This window comes from Tympanuchus pallidicinctus, unplaced genomic scaffold (assembly GCF_026119805.1).
Source record: "Tympanuchus pallidicinctus isolate F22 unplaced genomic scaffold, pur_lepc_1.0 scaffold8, whole genome shotgun sequence".
Classification (NCBI taxonomy): Eukaryota; Metazoa; Chordata; class Aves; order Galliformes; family Phasianidae; genus Tympanuchus; species Tympanuchus pallidicinctus.
Window position 1 is genome coordinate 37,768,174 of NW_026294802.1, and position 14,506 is coordinate 37,782,679.

Below are 14,506 nucleotides of genomic sequence, written 5' to 3' on the forward strand. Positions count from 1 at the left end.
GGTGGGACCTGGGGAAGGCAGCAGATGAAGAGCAGGCAATTAAAGGGCTTAGTTAGAGAAGACACGGAGTTAATGCTGTGTGCTGCTCATCTGAGATTTTCATAAACTCATCTGTAGGATACAGTGAATCGAGAAGTAGATGAAGGTTATCGTAATTTTGACATGAACACTTAAATGGCTAATCTGTTTCTAAATGGCTGTGTTTTTAATCTCAAGCCTCTTTACATGGCTGAGCTGCCTCCTTTTTTTTTCTTCCAATTTGACTTTGTTTTGTATGAAATATTTCGATCAGATTGCTGTAGCGCTGAGCTGTCATGTAAATATGTTCTGTCAAGTATATAATACACATTTTGAAATTTGTCTAAATATTTATGCTCTTGAGGGGATCACTGTAGGTCTCAACAGGCAGCTACAACCTAGCGAGTAAATAAATTGTATTCCTTTTTTTTCTTTTTTTTTTTTGACTGCATTGTTTTTGCAGTAAGTTGTAACTGTTTAAAGGGACATTTGGATCTCACAAATTTCTGCAAGATAGCTTTATTATCCTCTTGAGAAAAAAATGCATCCTGTCTTTCAGTAGTGCGGGGAAATGCGTATGCGTATATATATATGTGCTTGGAAAAGCTAGTTTTTCTTCTAAAAACTGAAGAACAAAACCCCAAGTGAATGAATTTACATTTGCTGCAGCATTTAAAATGATCATTAGAAGTATTGCGAAGCGACTTTACTATCACTGAAGTTTATTTCCCGTATGTTCTCCATAGATTATTTTTTTATTTTTATTTCTAATTTTTCTGCCCAGATTATATTGTTATAATCAACGTAGTTCTTATTTTTTTTTTTGTTTGTAAAATTTAAAGCGGTCAGTAAAATAAGAATAGGAGCAAATAAAGGTAATGGTCATTCATTTTCAAGAGAGTTGTATTTTTCCTGAAGTCTACGAGAAGAAAAATGATTAATGATTTAATAAGAGTTATAATGGCTATAATTGGTGTCAGGCATAAGATTGCTGTAACATTAAATGCCACAATAATTGTCCACCTGTAAAAAGATTTCCCAGTTTAAACTGGTGGAAGGACGTCTGTGTGAGACATAATAACTTGTGCTATCCAGTCTTTTACTTTGCACAGTAATGAAGTACATTCAGAGAAAGTAAATCTCTGATTTTAACATCTTTTGACAAGCACATTAGACTGTGGAAAGAGCATCCAAGTTGGGGCTTGGGGCATATGGTGCTACCTTCTGCTAGCATAGCTCCAGAACAAGTCGCTGTGTGCACCAAGGGGTCATGTTCAGACTCTCAGGTTCATTCCTTTGGTCTGGGGGAAAAACCGCAGTTCCTCTTCGTATGGAAAAATCAGAATGTAAAATGCAAACCTCTCTTCCCCTCCATGCATCCATTACACAGAGAATACAGAGGTGTTTTGAAATGTTTTTCTGTCGATGAATTTTGTTGTTGTTGTTGTCGGTGCATTCAAGAAAGACTTTAGAGAAGTTGAGCTGAACAAAAATTATATTGGATAATAATCCACAAGCTAAACAATGCCATAGCTCTGTAAATCCCCAAATTAGACTATGTAAATATTTATAGCTGTTTTTTATTCTGAAAAGAGAGATAGTGTGACTTGAAAAGAATACAGGTTTGTATTGTGATGTAAAGCAGTCAAAGCATTTCAAACGTATGTATGTTCAGAAAATTATTTAAATGCTTCTTCCTTGAATAAGTTGCAACTCAGATTTAAAGATCAGTATTTATAATAGATAATCCAAGTGTTGTGTATCTTGGGGATTCAGCATATGGATGGGGATGTGGGAGGAATTAGTTATACGAGATTTGTTGACCAGCTTTTAATTCAGATTGTCATTTATAACACACGGCGGTGCAGATGGCAAAGTTTTGACTGTCCGTCAGAGCCCCGGTACCTCGGGGACAGCTGTTGCTGATAAATCTTTTTTACATGCTTTAGGTCAAGAGTAGTCAAACCTGTTACAGCACCTGCTTTTACATATGCAAATCTGTTGTTTTGTCGTTTCATTAAACAAGGAAAGGTACTGGTCTCTTGTGGCCATAAGTAAGCCTGAAATGCAGCCCATATGAAATGAAATCTAGCAAAAAGACCAGCGCGGTTTCTGCAGCATAGCCATGGGAGGTTGCTTCTGTTTGGGGGCTTTGTTTCTGGAAGACTGCCTGTAATTTGGAAGGAGGGTAGAAAGACAAGCACATGTTTGGAGGCAAGAAGAGAAGGGAAGGTGTTAGCTGTCATTGACTGTAGGGTAGTAGTGAAGTTTGACATGCCCAGAAGCTAGTGGGTGCCATGTGGGGCTCCCATACACTGCATACCTCAATTTTCATCATCTGGTGAGCCTGCAGCATGATTCCCAGGCACTGGAGCATACAACATGTCTGCTTCGGTTTGGAGCTGATTGATCCACGGAATGGAACATGCTTGTGGGATCTTCCCTGGCTAGAGAGGAACATAAATGATTGAAATGCTTTCTTAAGAAAGAAAGGCATCATTTGTTTATACACTCTGGTGCCTGGTAAAAGGTACCATCAAACACCCACACGCTGTTAGTTTACTGCAGTACTTCGTATGGGTTGTGGAAACTTGTAAACTTTGTGTTTTCATTTTATATGTGTTTAATTTAATGCATAGAATTGAAATGGTCAGCAGGAAAGTTCTTATTTCATTTACGGCGCTGTGTGAATGGGGCCGTGGCACCTAACAGAAATGGCACTTAAGGATTGTTTTTCTTTAAGCAAACTGACAGAGGATTTTATCCTGCGCTGCCATAGATTGCTGTGGGGAAGAAAGGGAAATAGTAAAATTGATGAACAAATGTTGCATGCTGTCATTTTAGATTATGTTGTTTCACCATGAAGTTGTTGCTAATTTTTTGAAGATACTGTGAAATTGCAATGTTGCAGAAAGCGCCACAATAGCACTGTTGTGTCGGCTAATTATTTCTTTCCAAAGCTTGTTTGTCAACAATATCTTAATTACGCCACAAGCAAAAACTCTTTTTTTGAGCAGTTTGTGGGGAAACAAAGAATGCCACCCTGACCTTTTAACCTTGTCAACTGAGTTTTCCCATTCTGACACCGCACATTATTTTTGCAAAGGTTGGAAGTTTAACTCTTTGAGGAACTAGATATCATTTTTATTGGGATATTAATTCTGCTAGGTGCTAATCTCATCAAGATTTGCAGACGTTTTCCTTCATAGGCCATTCTGATTTGTAGCTTTTTCTTTTCACAGCAGTATTAAATACCAAACCTCCTCTGATATGGAAGTTCATTAGAGATATGTCTTTGATGGCAGCCCTTTCAGGGCTTCAGTTTCAAATACCTTGATGTAAAGCTTAAGAAGCCATTGTGTTGTAAGCCCTCCTTGATGTGTCTTATTTAGATCTGCATAGTAAATCAAGGAAAGTAAATAACAAGGCAGCAGATGGAAGCATGGAGATAAGGCCAGTGAACAATTGTATTTGTATTTTGTTATGATGTTGACAGGAGCTAAAATTCACTAATCTAGTTCAACTGATCTGCATTTCAAAGAAATCTCATTTAGCAGCAACTTGAAGGTTTGGAGGATAAAGTTCTTTTATTGCAGCTTTTATTGCATTCTTTGCTAATTTATCTGGTCAAGATTTAGCCTTGCTTACTTAAAGCAGCAAGCATGTTACAAGGAGTCTTAAATACTACGAAAGCATTAATGTCTAGACTATGAACTGAAGGTAATTACATATCCAACAGTGAATAGGCTACGTTTAGGAAATACTGTTGTCCAAATAGAATTGCAAGAGAAATGCAGATGAGGTATTTCTCCCCTGTCTATTTTTTGTGTTTTTCTTCTCTCTTTTTTTTTTCTTTTTTAATTATGGGGAAAATTAATAAACATATAGAAAAATATAAAATTATTAAATAAGGAAAATAATTTCTTGAACTTTGAATTCAGTCATAGAATGCTTGATTGCTCTTTTATAAGCTGATAGCTGAAATTAAGGTTTTGTTCAATGATTACTCTTCGTCTATTAAACAACACAATTAAAAATGGACAATAACTTAGTAGAATTATGGTCTGCAATTGTTTTTGTGTGTATATTGTTTTAGTGTATATAAATGGTATACTCAATGTGAGTGTCTGTTTCAGGCTTTGTACTAGATAAACCAGGGATATGTCATCTGGAAAAAAAACTATGATAAATGCATTGTCCAAATAAAATATAATTAAAATAAAGAGAGATACGGAGTAAAATTTAGAGTCTCTTTTCAATGTTTATGGAATCATTTAATTTTAAGGCTAAGGAACTTATCATTTTACTCTGATGTAGTTATTTTATAATGCAAATACTAACAATAGGATAATTGATCTCAAGTATGTACGTATCTATGTAGGGATGCAGTAATAACATAAAAGCATGCCAGCTTTGTATGTGTATATGTCCTCTCTCATCATGGAACCCAGTTCCCTAAGACATGTAAACCAAAAAAAGTGGCTTCTGTATTTCAGTGCTAGTGTCCTATGTAGCTGGGATTGCTATGATGGAGTGCACACCTGTACCTATACCCTGAGGACTGTGCTTCTGTCTTATTTGCAGTGCAGATCGTCACAGTTTGTAGTGCATCTTTATAGCCTGTGGAGGAGTGAGGGGGGAGATAGCAGGGGATGGTAGTGCTGGGGAGGCTGCAGCTCTACTTGATACTTTTAGGTTGGTGGAGTCCATAGGCTAGTTAAGTCATTGTGTAATAAATTCTTCTTCAATAGTATTGTGGGCTTAACGCATCTTTTGGTTCCTTTTTGCTCATTTCTGTAGCTCTGAAATTGCTCACATGGTTGCTTGCAGGTCTGCAAGTTAAACTCTGTCAGGTGGAGAACAGCATTTATTTTGCCACATTTATTTTTACCTAGATTCTTAATCTAAGCTAGTTCCATGGTGGGGCTGATCATGCTCTGTGAACACTTGCGTTGTCACAGCTAGGTAAGCAGTGCTGGAAATGGAGAGCTGAGGCACCCAATTAGCTGTGTCCATTTCTAGAAGAAGTGAAAATACCCTGAGAGGCACAGGGTGCGCCTCAGAGCATTGCAAGCCTCCCACATCCCAGCTGTGCGGTCCCACCTTCATGCCTGGCCGTACCCCTTCTAGAACCTGCAGGTAGTTGATCAAAAGTTGATCACTTTTTTTTGCAGGACTGTTTTCACATAATTTAGCTCCCTGACGTGCCTCACCTTGCAGCTTTGCAAATGTCCAAGTCAGCACAAGGAAGGAGTGGGAGTCTGCAGCTGGAGCTGAGGAGGAAGGTGAGGGAAGCTGGGGCTGCTTCGGCCAGTTTAGATTGGCTCAAGTTGTCCTGCAGCTGCGTCCTGCCTGGAAATCTTGCCATTTTCCCCCAGAACCACCTCGTGCTCAGCATGTATAAAATGAACTGGGCGGTGCAAGCAGCGATTGGTCAAAAAAAGGTGACTCACAGTACTTTGTGAGGTATGTACCAACCCATATAATGAATACAGTAAAATAAATAGAATTTTCCAGGAAAACTCCACAGTCTGAATGTTTAATTACATTCCGGACTATCAATTAATTACATTTTGGTCCACCAAAGCTCAGAAGGCAAATTTTGGATTTGAAGATAACACAAGGAGATCCTCCTGCTTACAGGCCCACAGGAGCAAGTTCGTTCAGGCGCACTGCTGCTCAGCTGTTTGGATTAGGCCTCCCCTGTTTTGTGTTAACAATCCAAATCATCCTCTCCTCTCCTCAGATAAATATCTGCTCCTGCTGCCTGGCCCATCCCCAGCATTTATCAGTCATTGTCTGTTTTTCAAACCTCATGCCCTTGTACCTTTTCAGCATCGCTGACCCTTGTTCCACCGAGCCCTTCCTGTGTCCTGGCATTGCCTCTGGTGACAAGGAGGCATCCTGGCTGTCACTGAGTGCTGCCTCTTGTTCTGCTGTCCCTTCTGGCTCCCTGCAAGAGGGATACTCTGCACATACTGTACTGCAGGAGGGGAGAGAAACTGTGGCATAAGGAAGACCGGGGGGCAAAAGAATGAAGAAAAAGAGGAAGGTTAGAAAAGAAGCTGAATTAAAGTTTTATGGAGTTTCTCCTGTTTTTCCTCTGCAGAAACTTGTACAATTCACCTGGTTTAAGATTGCCACAGCAGCACGGAAATACTGTTTGTAAATAAGTGATGTTCTCAGATAAGCAGGATAAAAAACATTTGGAAATGATGTGGGTTGAGAATTGAAACCCAGATTTCACCTATATTCCTGTCAGTGCCAGCAGTGACTGCAAAGCCCTAGCTTAGAAAAGCATGTGTGATGTTTCATTTCTAGAGTCACAGCTATCTACTTGGCATTTGTGTCTGTAGATCCTGCTATGTATCCCTATATGGAATGGCACCCCACTACTGAAGTGAGAAGGGCAGGCAAAGCTGGGAGGAAAATCAGAGAAAGTAGGTGACATGCTTCCCACTGGGGACTGCTGAAGAAAGATATTCCCAGTTGTATTTGCCACAAGATCTCCTTCAGAAGGATGCTTCTGTCTGTTTACCTCCTCAAGCCCAGATGTCAGCTTAACAACCCTTCACCCTATTTCATCTGATTGTCCCAAAGCCAGTGTTATATCTTTGTTGGCACATGGTCTGATCTAGCTACTTAGCCTTTGTCTGTTATCATCTATTTCATACAGAGTGTTTACGTTGGCACTTAAATAGCTGGCCATGTGAGGAGTTATTTGGACACAGTTCTTACCTGTGGTTTCCTTCCAGTCCATTATTGTGTGATTCAGATTCAGGTTGTGTGCTTCTGGTCAATGTGTATTAAGGCAAATCAGCAAGAGAAATGTGGAGTATTTCTCTATTTTAAAGTCTGTCCAAATTCATAAGAGGAAAAGTATACAACTAAAGATAGGACACAATTACCACATTTTAATTAGTGCTTTCGAGTCCTGCAAAATATGTGTATCAACACATATTTTGTGCAGGAAATGTTATTGGTTTTCTTAGTGATAATGGTGCATGGATTCTAGTATTATGTGACTTTACATGTAGATAGGTCATTTCTCTCATGTTTATCTTTTCATTATATAAGAGAAAAGATGTGATGCCAACTCTGAGAATTTCTGAAGTATTGCTGTTTTCATCACAGCATTGAATTTCCTTCAGTTCAACAGCACAGTATTTAAGGAAGTTTGCAGTATAATACATTGCTTCTTTAATTCTTCACATTGTGATTGATCTCGTTTACTCCTTATGCTGTTTCCAGATTAGGACAATTATGTCATAGATTAACGCAAAGGGACCTTTCCACAGATGTGTTTGTTTCTTTTGCTGCTGTATTTTAATACATTGCTCTTTACAGAGGCTCCAAAACGTGCTGGCAAAACAGTGATTGTTCTTGTGAGATAAGTTTTCTGGGTAAAGGCTTTTAGATAAACAATGTAGTAAAGACACGTGTCTGAAATAGTGCATTAGGTTGACTACACAATTACATAATAGAGTAAATATTATTCAGTGTTAAAGCAGTGCTTGGTTGTTTATGTGATAAGGTGTCAGTCCAAATCCTGCATTAGTCTTTTATTTACTTTCACCCAATGGGCTTTAGTCACTAAAAGTACAATTGTAGAATGCTTTTGTACAAAAACTGAATGTTATAGCATATGTAGTCAGCGATCTGAGCCATTGGATTTTTCTTACAAATAATACACAGCCTCTAAATAGTTCAGAAATTGCTTATAAGTCTTCAAATAATTTTTTCTCTAGGACATTTTTTTTTACAGTGTATTCTGTAAAAATGTCTGCTGTGGAGATTTTACCAATACTTATGTGAGATGGCTTTGTGATGCAACTGTTGCTTTTTCAATGGCCAAATAAGTCCTGTAGCAGTAATGTTAGTAAGATCTAACATACATTACCCTATGCAGCTTTTGCTTTATGCCTTTTGCAGCCTACAGAAATAATGTGAGTTTGTGCTCAAGTTTAGCTTGTAATACCCAAATGAACCAGTATGTGGCTTTAATCCTATGGGTTACCTGAGTCACTTGGTTACTTGTGTTATTCAGAAATTCAAAGCACAAGCAAAGAAATTCTTTGTGTAAAAATACCTTCCTGTATCTTTGGAACAAGTAGATTTCTTTTAGGGGTATAATAGAATTAGGGAATATAAGGAATTAATTTTTAAACCAATCATGAGTGCTCATGTAACCTTCCAAAGGAGTATATAACAAGTGGTTGGGGAAAGAAAAGCATTCTTTACCCAATTTTTGGGTAACTGTTGATTCCCAGCACTTGCAATTGAAGTAATTGTGTATCAACTTTCCCCCTGCTATGAGCACTGCTATGAGGAAGCTGAGATCACATTAATGGGAAGATGTTGTAAACGTTTTCACTGTAACTCAAGACCACATGTGGAAGAGTGAGAATCTTTCTATCTGGCAATCAGTAGGTTAGCTGTGTTAGAAGACATCCCCCATGCTTTTATTTCCCTAGCATTGCAGTTATAGCTATAATAATTACAGATTGTTATTATTATGTTTTCAAAGGGTTTGCCCTGCAGTAGTATTTTGCCTGCTTTAATGCACCCAGCCATACTTCCTGAATTTGACTTTTTTTAACATCAATTTTTGAAATCTGTAACAAGCTTATCTCTGCTCGTATGCTGATTCCAAGACAATTGGCTCTTGTTCCAAGGTGGTTGCTCTTACATCTAGTTAGTACATAGGTCACTCCAAAAATAATGCATCCTATTTATTTCCATTGAAACTGCAACAAATGCAAAGTGCACAATAACACTATTTGATAGAGCAAATTCTCAGCTAAAAAATACTCCTTTTCAACACTGCTACCACCATTAGCTGTGCAGTTTTGTCAGTGATAATCAAGAGTCTGCATGTTGTACTCATAAAAGTCTGCACTAGTGGAGATGACCCACTGTCACCCTTGCTGAACAGCACCATCCGCTGCCTCACGGTGCTCACATCTACTGCTTGGTCTCCAGAAAGATTCAGAAAGAGCTGATGGATGTCAGTGGTTGCAATTTTTTATGACACACCTTTGCTTCGTATGCGCTTCCATGTCAGACACCGTTCTGTCAGACTGCCCTTCTGCTGCTGTCTGTCACACAGCAACAAAATATAATGGGATATTGGTGAAAAGGTTCAACCATACCAGCAATATCCACCTCTGGTATCATGGGCCTGCATAATAAAATAGGAGGCATTACATTCGGAGCAGCCCTCATATTACAGTGTTGTGCAAGATTCCAAGCAGAACTTGAATTCCTTTTGAGCTGGATGATGTACAATCCTATCCTTTTGTTTTTGCATTCTAAACAGACAGAGCAGTTGGACAAAGGGTAGAAGAATAAAAAGGTGACCTAAAGTGCTGTTGTAGTCCCACAGGTCTTTGGTCATCAATATGCTGTACAGTGAATTCTGTTCCATCTTCTCTGTAGCCATTTGGGCTGCAGAAACAAGTGTAACTGAGCATCACGGCAGCCTCTTATTTTGCAGAGTGTGGAAATGAGGAGGGGGTGTAGATAGAATACTAAGCAATACTTTGATATATCAAGCTGGAAAAAAAAAAGCGGCAGTAATTCAGATTCTTCATTGTAAGGTCTGGAAAGAAGATGAGTAAATAGATCTGTGCTCAGATTTTGAGGAAGATAAATTTTTGTGTGAAACATTAGGGCATCAATTTCTGCATTTTTCAAAAGGAACTTTGGTTGCACACTGAGGTCTGAACGAAGTTATTTTTGTCTCACTATGTTTTTGTGCTCGTATAGTCTGCTGCTTCATATAACATGCCAGTGCACAAGTCTCCATATAGGGTTACTTAGTTCACAAGTGGAAAGATCTGTATCTAGCAAGACAACTATTTTCTTTTGGTGTATCTGATGGGTATGGATAGAATTAATTAAGAGAGTTTATTCTCAAAAGTGACAGGCTATTCTGTGACAGCAAAATGTGTTTGCTCCTGATGGCAGTCATTCACTTTCTGCTGGATCAGAAGACTTCCCTGAAGGAATTTTAATTGATCTGCACTTACCCAAAATAAAGCAAAAACACTGCTGTATCCTAGAGATAAAAGCAAAAAAAAAAAAAAAGAAGAGCTGATGGAATTCAAAGTATATGATTTTTAATGTTTGCTTTGAGATGAAACGTGGGGCCTGTAGATGCTAATGAACTGCATTTATATGTGTTGAACAGGGTGGGTGCACATGGATGAAGTTGTAGATACAAACACAGAGAAGTGCTGAGAACCTTCACAAGCAGAATTTTGCTGTGGAGCAGTGAATCTTCTCTTCTAGGGATGCGTTCACTCCCCCCTTTGATTTATGAAATCTCCTTGCATCAACAGCATTCTTGGGAAGAAGTCCACAGGTCTGTTACCTACTTTGTGGAGAAGTTATTGCATTTTGTTTTGAATCTGTGCTCAAGGAGGCAAGGAATCTCTGTGCAGTATCTCAGTTTTGTTAAGGCTTTTGTTGTCTTCTTTTGTATAATCTCTCTAGTTGTGAATTTTCTGGTCTGGTTAGTTGTGGCATACTGAATTGTTCCTCATACGAGATATACTCTAACCAGTGGGTGATGTATGTTTTCTTTGAACCTTTTCTAACTACTTCTGTTTTGTTGCTCTGTTCTCTTCGAGGCACTACAGCTGAACAAGCTTTTCAAGATGGGGCTTGTTACAGTGGAAAATAATGTATTTTTCTTAGTTCTTTTTCCTTTTTCAGTAATTTCTAATGTTTAATACACTATATTGGCTCTGGCAGAGTGGTGAGTTACCTTTTTGTGGAGCTATTGTAAACACTTTCTGAGACACAAAGAGGTGTTTCGTTTAGCAGAAGATACATATTTGAATTTTTGCTAGTAATGGGTAACTAAAATGGTTTCCAGTAAATGTGTTGAGCTGATTGTGATTTTGGTGTTGCAAAAAGATAAAAGAGAATCAGAAATGATCTTTCATTTTGTGGACTCAGGCCTTTTAAAGTAATTCTGTTATTACAAATCCCAGGCATGGAGTAGGCTGCTACTCCAGGGTGCTTGATATAAAGAAGGATGTAAAACACGAGATTCTTTCAAGGTGTACAGTGCGTGGATAAAAGAACGTGGCCCATAAATGTATTGATGAGTGTTTCAAAAAAGTGATTGTAATACTTGGTTATAAAGTCAACATGAAGGCTTGTACTTACCATACCCCTTTCTTTTTTTTTTTTTTTACCTGTAGATAACTTTAAGTGAAAGCTGAGGACCTTTTGTCCTTATCAACGATAGACGTGCAAGACGCTTCCAGAAGGAAGACCAGTTTGAGCAAAGAGGAAAAGACCATTCCTTCTACAACCCAGCAAGGTGACTAAGTGACTCCAAAGAAATGTAAGTGATTTATAGTGGAGCTGTGGTTGTGACTGTTACTACTGGGGAATTATGTGCTCACTAAGGAGGAATACAGAACCATGTCGTTGAAATTTATTGCCTGTGGATGTAAATTATGGTTTAAATTTGCAAAGCATTCAGCAAATACATACTCCTTCTATGTTTTTGTGATGGTAAGCTATTCTACAATTATTTTTCACGTATGAAAATTGTTATTGGAAAATGAATTGCTGAAAGAGTCCAAACTATGGCTTTCTACCATTTTCAACTCATCTAGATCTAAGTTAATTTAGATATGTGGGGACGAAGCCACAACATCTCAGTTAGTCATCCTGGAATCTTCTAACGCTCAGTAGAGAATCAAGCATCTGCAGAGGCCAACCCATCTCATCCTAAAAGTAATGCCAAGAAGATGTTGTGTGAGTCCTTCAGTATCTTGTGTCTCTCTGTTGACAGCTTAGCTTTAGCCAAAGTATTCAGTGAACACTTTAACCTGTTACAGCTGTGTAAGAAGCACTTCCAGCTTCTTTTCCCCTCCCCGTATTGCATGTGTACCCTCATGCACCCTCAGCATGTGTAGCTGTTTACATGGCTATGTGACAAATAAATTTGGAAAGTGGAGCTGGCTGAAAATAACCAATTCTTTGTACGGTTTTGTTTTCAGCTGGATTTATCCCAGCCTTCTCATGTATGGCTGTCCAAGGGCTGTGACTGGTACAAAGGGAAATGAGGGTGGAAATTAGCAGCCAGAAGTGTGGGGGAGGACACGATAGCTTCTTTTGGCAGATGCTCTGGTTTTTGAGTTTAAATTGCTTGGGAGCTATAGTCTCAGGCCTTGTAGATGTTTTTAGTGCTCTGCCATTTTTAAGAGTGGAAAAATTTGAGACATATGAGACTTGAGATTTGAGTGAAAAATTTGAAACTTCTTTTCAAATGAGGAACTTCTGTTTTGCTGTGTATTTCCTGTTGTGACAATGCAGGATTTTTTACATCCCTTATGACTTAAAATTCAGATCTCCAAAACTGCAAATGGCAAGTAAGTAAATAAATGTCATACAGTAATTTATATGGTAAGTGTGACACTATATAATCCATATATACACACATAATTTCTGAATTTTCAAAATGCTAGCCTGATTTTTGTATAGTGTAAAGCATAAACTATGGGCTGAGTGATACTGTATGATTACTAGCTGGACTAATTTAGACACTGTTCTCCTGAACAGCAGAATATATAATATGTTATTCTCATAATAAGAAGACAGAGCCAGCAGCGGCGTGAAGTTCAGCAAAGGGAATTCTAGGTGCTGAACCTGGGATGGAGCAGTGCCAGAGAGGCACAGGCTGGGAGACAGACAGCTGGAGAGCAGATCAGTGCAAAGGAATCTGGGGGTTGCTGGTGAGAGCATGCTCAACATGAGCCACCAGCATGGCCTGGCTGCCAAGTGGCAGACCACACTGTGGGGTGTATTAAGCACAGCATAGCCAGCCAGTCAAAGAGGTGATTCTTCCACTATATTTAGAGTTAGTGTAACCTCACCAACACTGAATATTATGTGTAGTTCTCTAGAAATATTTTTTTATATTGTGGGCTCCACTATATAACTATATGTTAAGATACTTGAAAGCGTGTGGAGGAGAGGAACAGAGCTGGAAATGGGGCTGGAAGGCATGTCTGATGAGGGGCAGAGGACACTTGCAATATCCAGTGGGAAGAAGAGGAGGGTGAATATTGATCTCATTGCTGTCTACAGCTTCTGAGAAGGAGAAGCACAGAGTGAGGTGCTGGGCTCTGCTTCTGGGAATTGATGGCAGGATGCACAGGAATGTCACAGAACTTCACCAAAAGGGTCAGATTGGACATCAGGAAAAATTTATTTATTGTGAAGGCACTGGAACACTGGAAAATGCTTCCAAGTGATGTGGTTAATGCCTCTTGTCTGTTAATGTTCAAGAGTGATTTAGACTGTGCTCTCAATAATGTACTTCATCTTTTGATTAGCCCTGGAGAAGTCAGGCAGTTGAACTCAGCAATCCTTGAAGGTTCCTTCCAACTAACTATTCCATTCTGTTTGTACCCGACGACAGGATGAAAGGAAATGGATATATACTGAATCCATGTGCATAAAAGTCCATTTAAACATAAAAGGTACTTCCTTGCCTTGAAAAAGGTCAAATACTGGAGTGGGTTGCTGATAGAGGCTCTGGAGGTTCCATGAGACTGTGGAATCTCCATCCTTGGAGATACTCAAAACCCAGTGGAATACAATAACAAGCAGTCTGTTCTAGCTGACTCTGTTTGAGCAAGGATTTAAACCATTTCCTGAGGTCCCTTCTGACCTTAGCTATCCTGTGATTCTGGGAATATTTATAGTTAAGTGCAGTCACACAGGAGTCTGCTATTTTATTTTGTGATCTTGAAATGTATTTATTTTTTTGTCTTCTTCTGGTTCTGATTTATTTAGCTATTCAGTTTAGGGTTTTACTGAACTTCTGGTAAAAGACGAGAGAAGTTGAGCTTTCTGAAATGTGTTAAATTATATTTAAAGACTTGTGAGTGTAACTTAAAAAATGAGACTGAAGTCTGTGAAAGTCTTTTTTAGCTGTGAATTAGAGCCCCAGTTAGAAGGACAGTCATGTGCTGTGGATTTTAGGTATTTTAGAAGTGAAACTTCTTCATTTGACACATGGAACAGAAGATACATGTGTAATATACTTTTATGTTTGGAGAAAAAAAAAAAAAGGAAAAGACAAAAAGGGAAAAAGCTTTGGAGAAGAAATCCAGTATTCCACAACAGAAATATCTATCTTCCCTAGTCTAGTCAGATGTAATGAGGAAAAAAGAATGATTTCTTTAAATTTATGTTTTCTTAAATTTCAGCTTCAATTATTTCTGCAGACCTTTTCTGTCCACAGTTTTGCTGTAGGCTGAGTATCTTTGCAAAAGCTTCTGTGAGATGGGTGTATAGTTTATGAGAATGAGAAAAAAAATCAGCTCAAAAAAAAGGTCTAACAATTCTTTCCTTTGCTTTTGAGCAAAGACTTGAAATTTAAGAGTGAAGCTTCAATGGCTTATAAGATGTGCTTTTGCTGTGCCCATGAATGTCTGTCCTTATTGCACTGACTTAT

At 38.6% G+C, this 14,506-nt stretch overlaps 1 protein-coding gene across 10 annotated transcripts in view; it reads left to right on the forward strand.

Moving 5' to 3' along the window:
- FOXP2 (forkhead box P2) overlaps positions 1 to 14,506 on the forward strand; it is a 410,804-nt gene that overhangs the window by 54,398 nt on the left and 341,900 nt on the right. For all 10 annotated transcript variants that reach the window (XM_052668438.1, XM_052668441.1, XM_052668442.1 and 7 more), the window contains exon 2: positions 11,232 to 11,377. The gene's annotated coding sequence lies outside the window, so the exon portion shown is untranslated. The remainder of the gene's footprint in view (positions 1 to 11,231; positions 11,378 to 14,506) is intronic.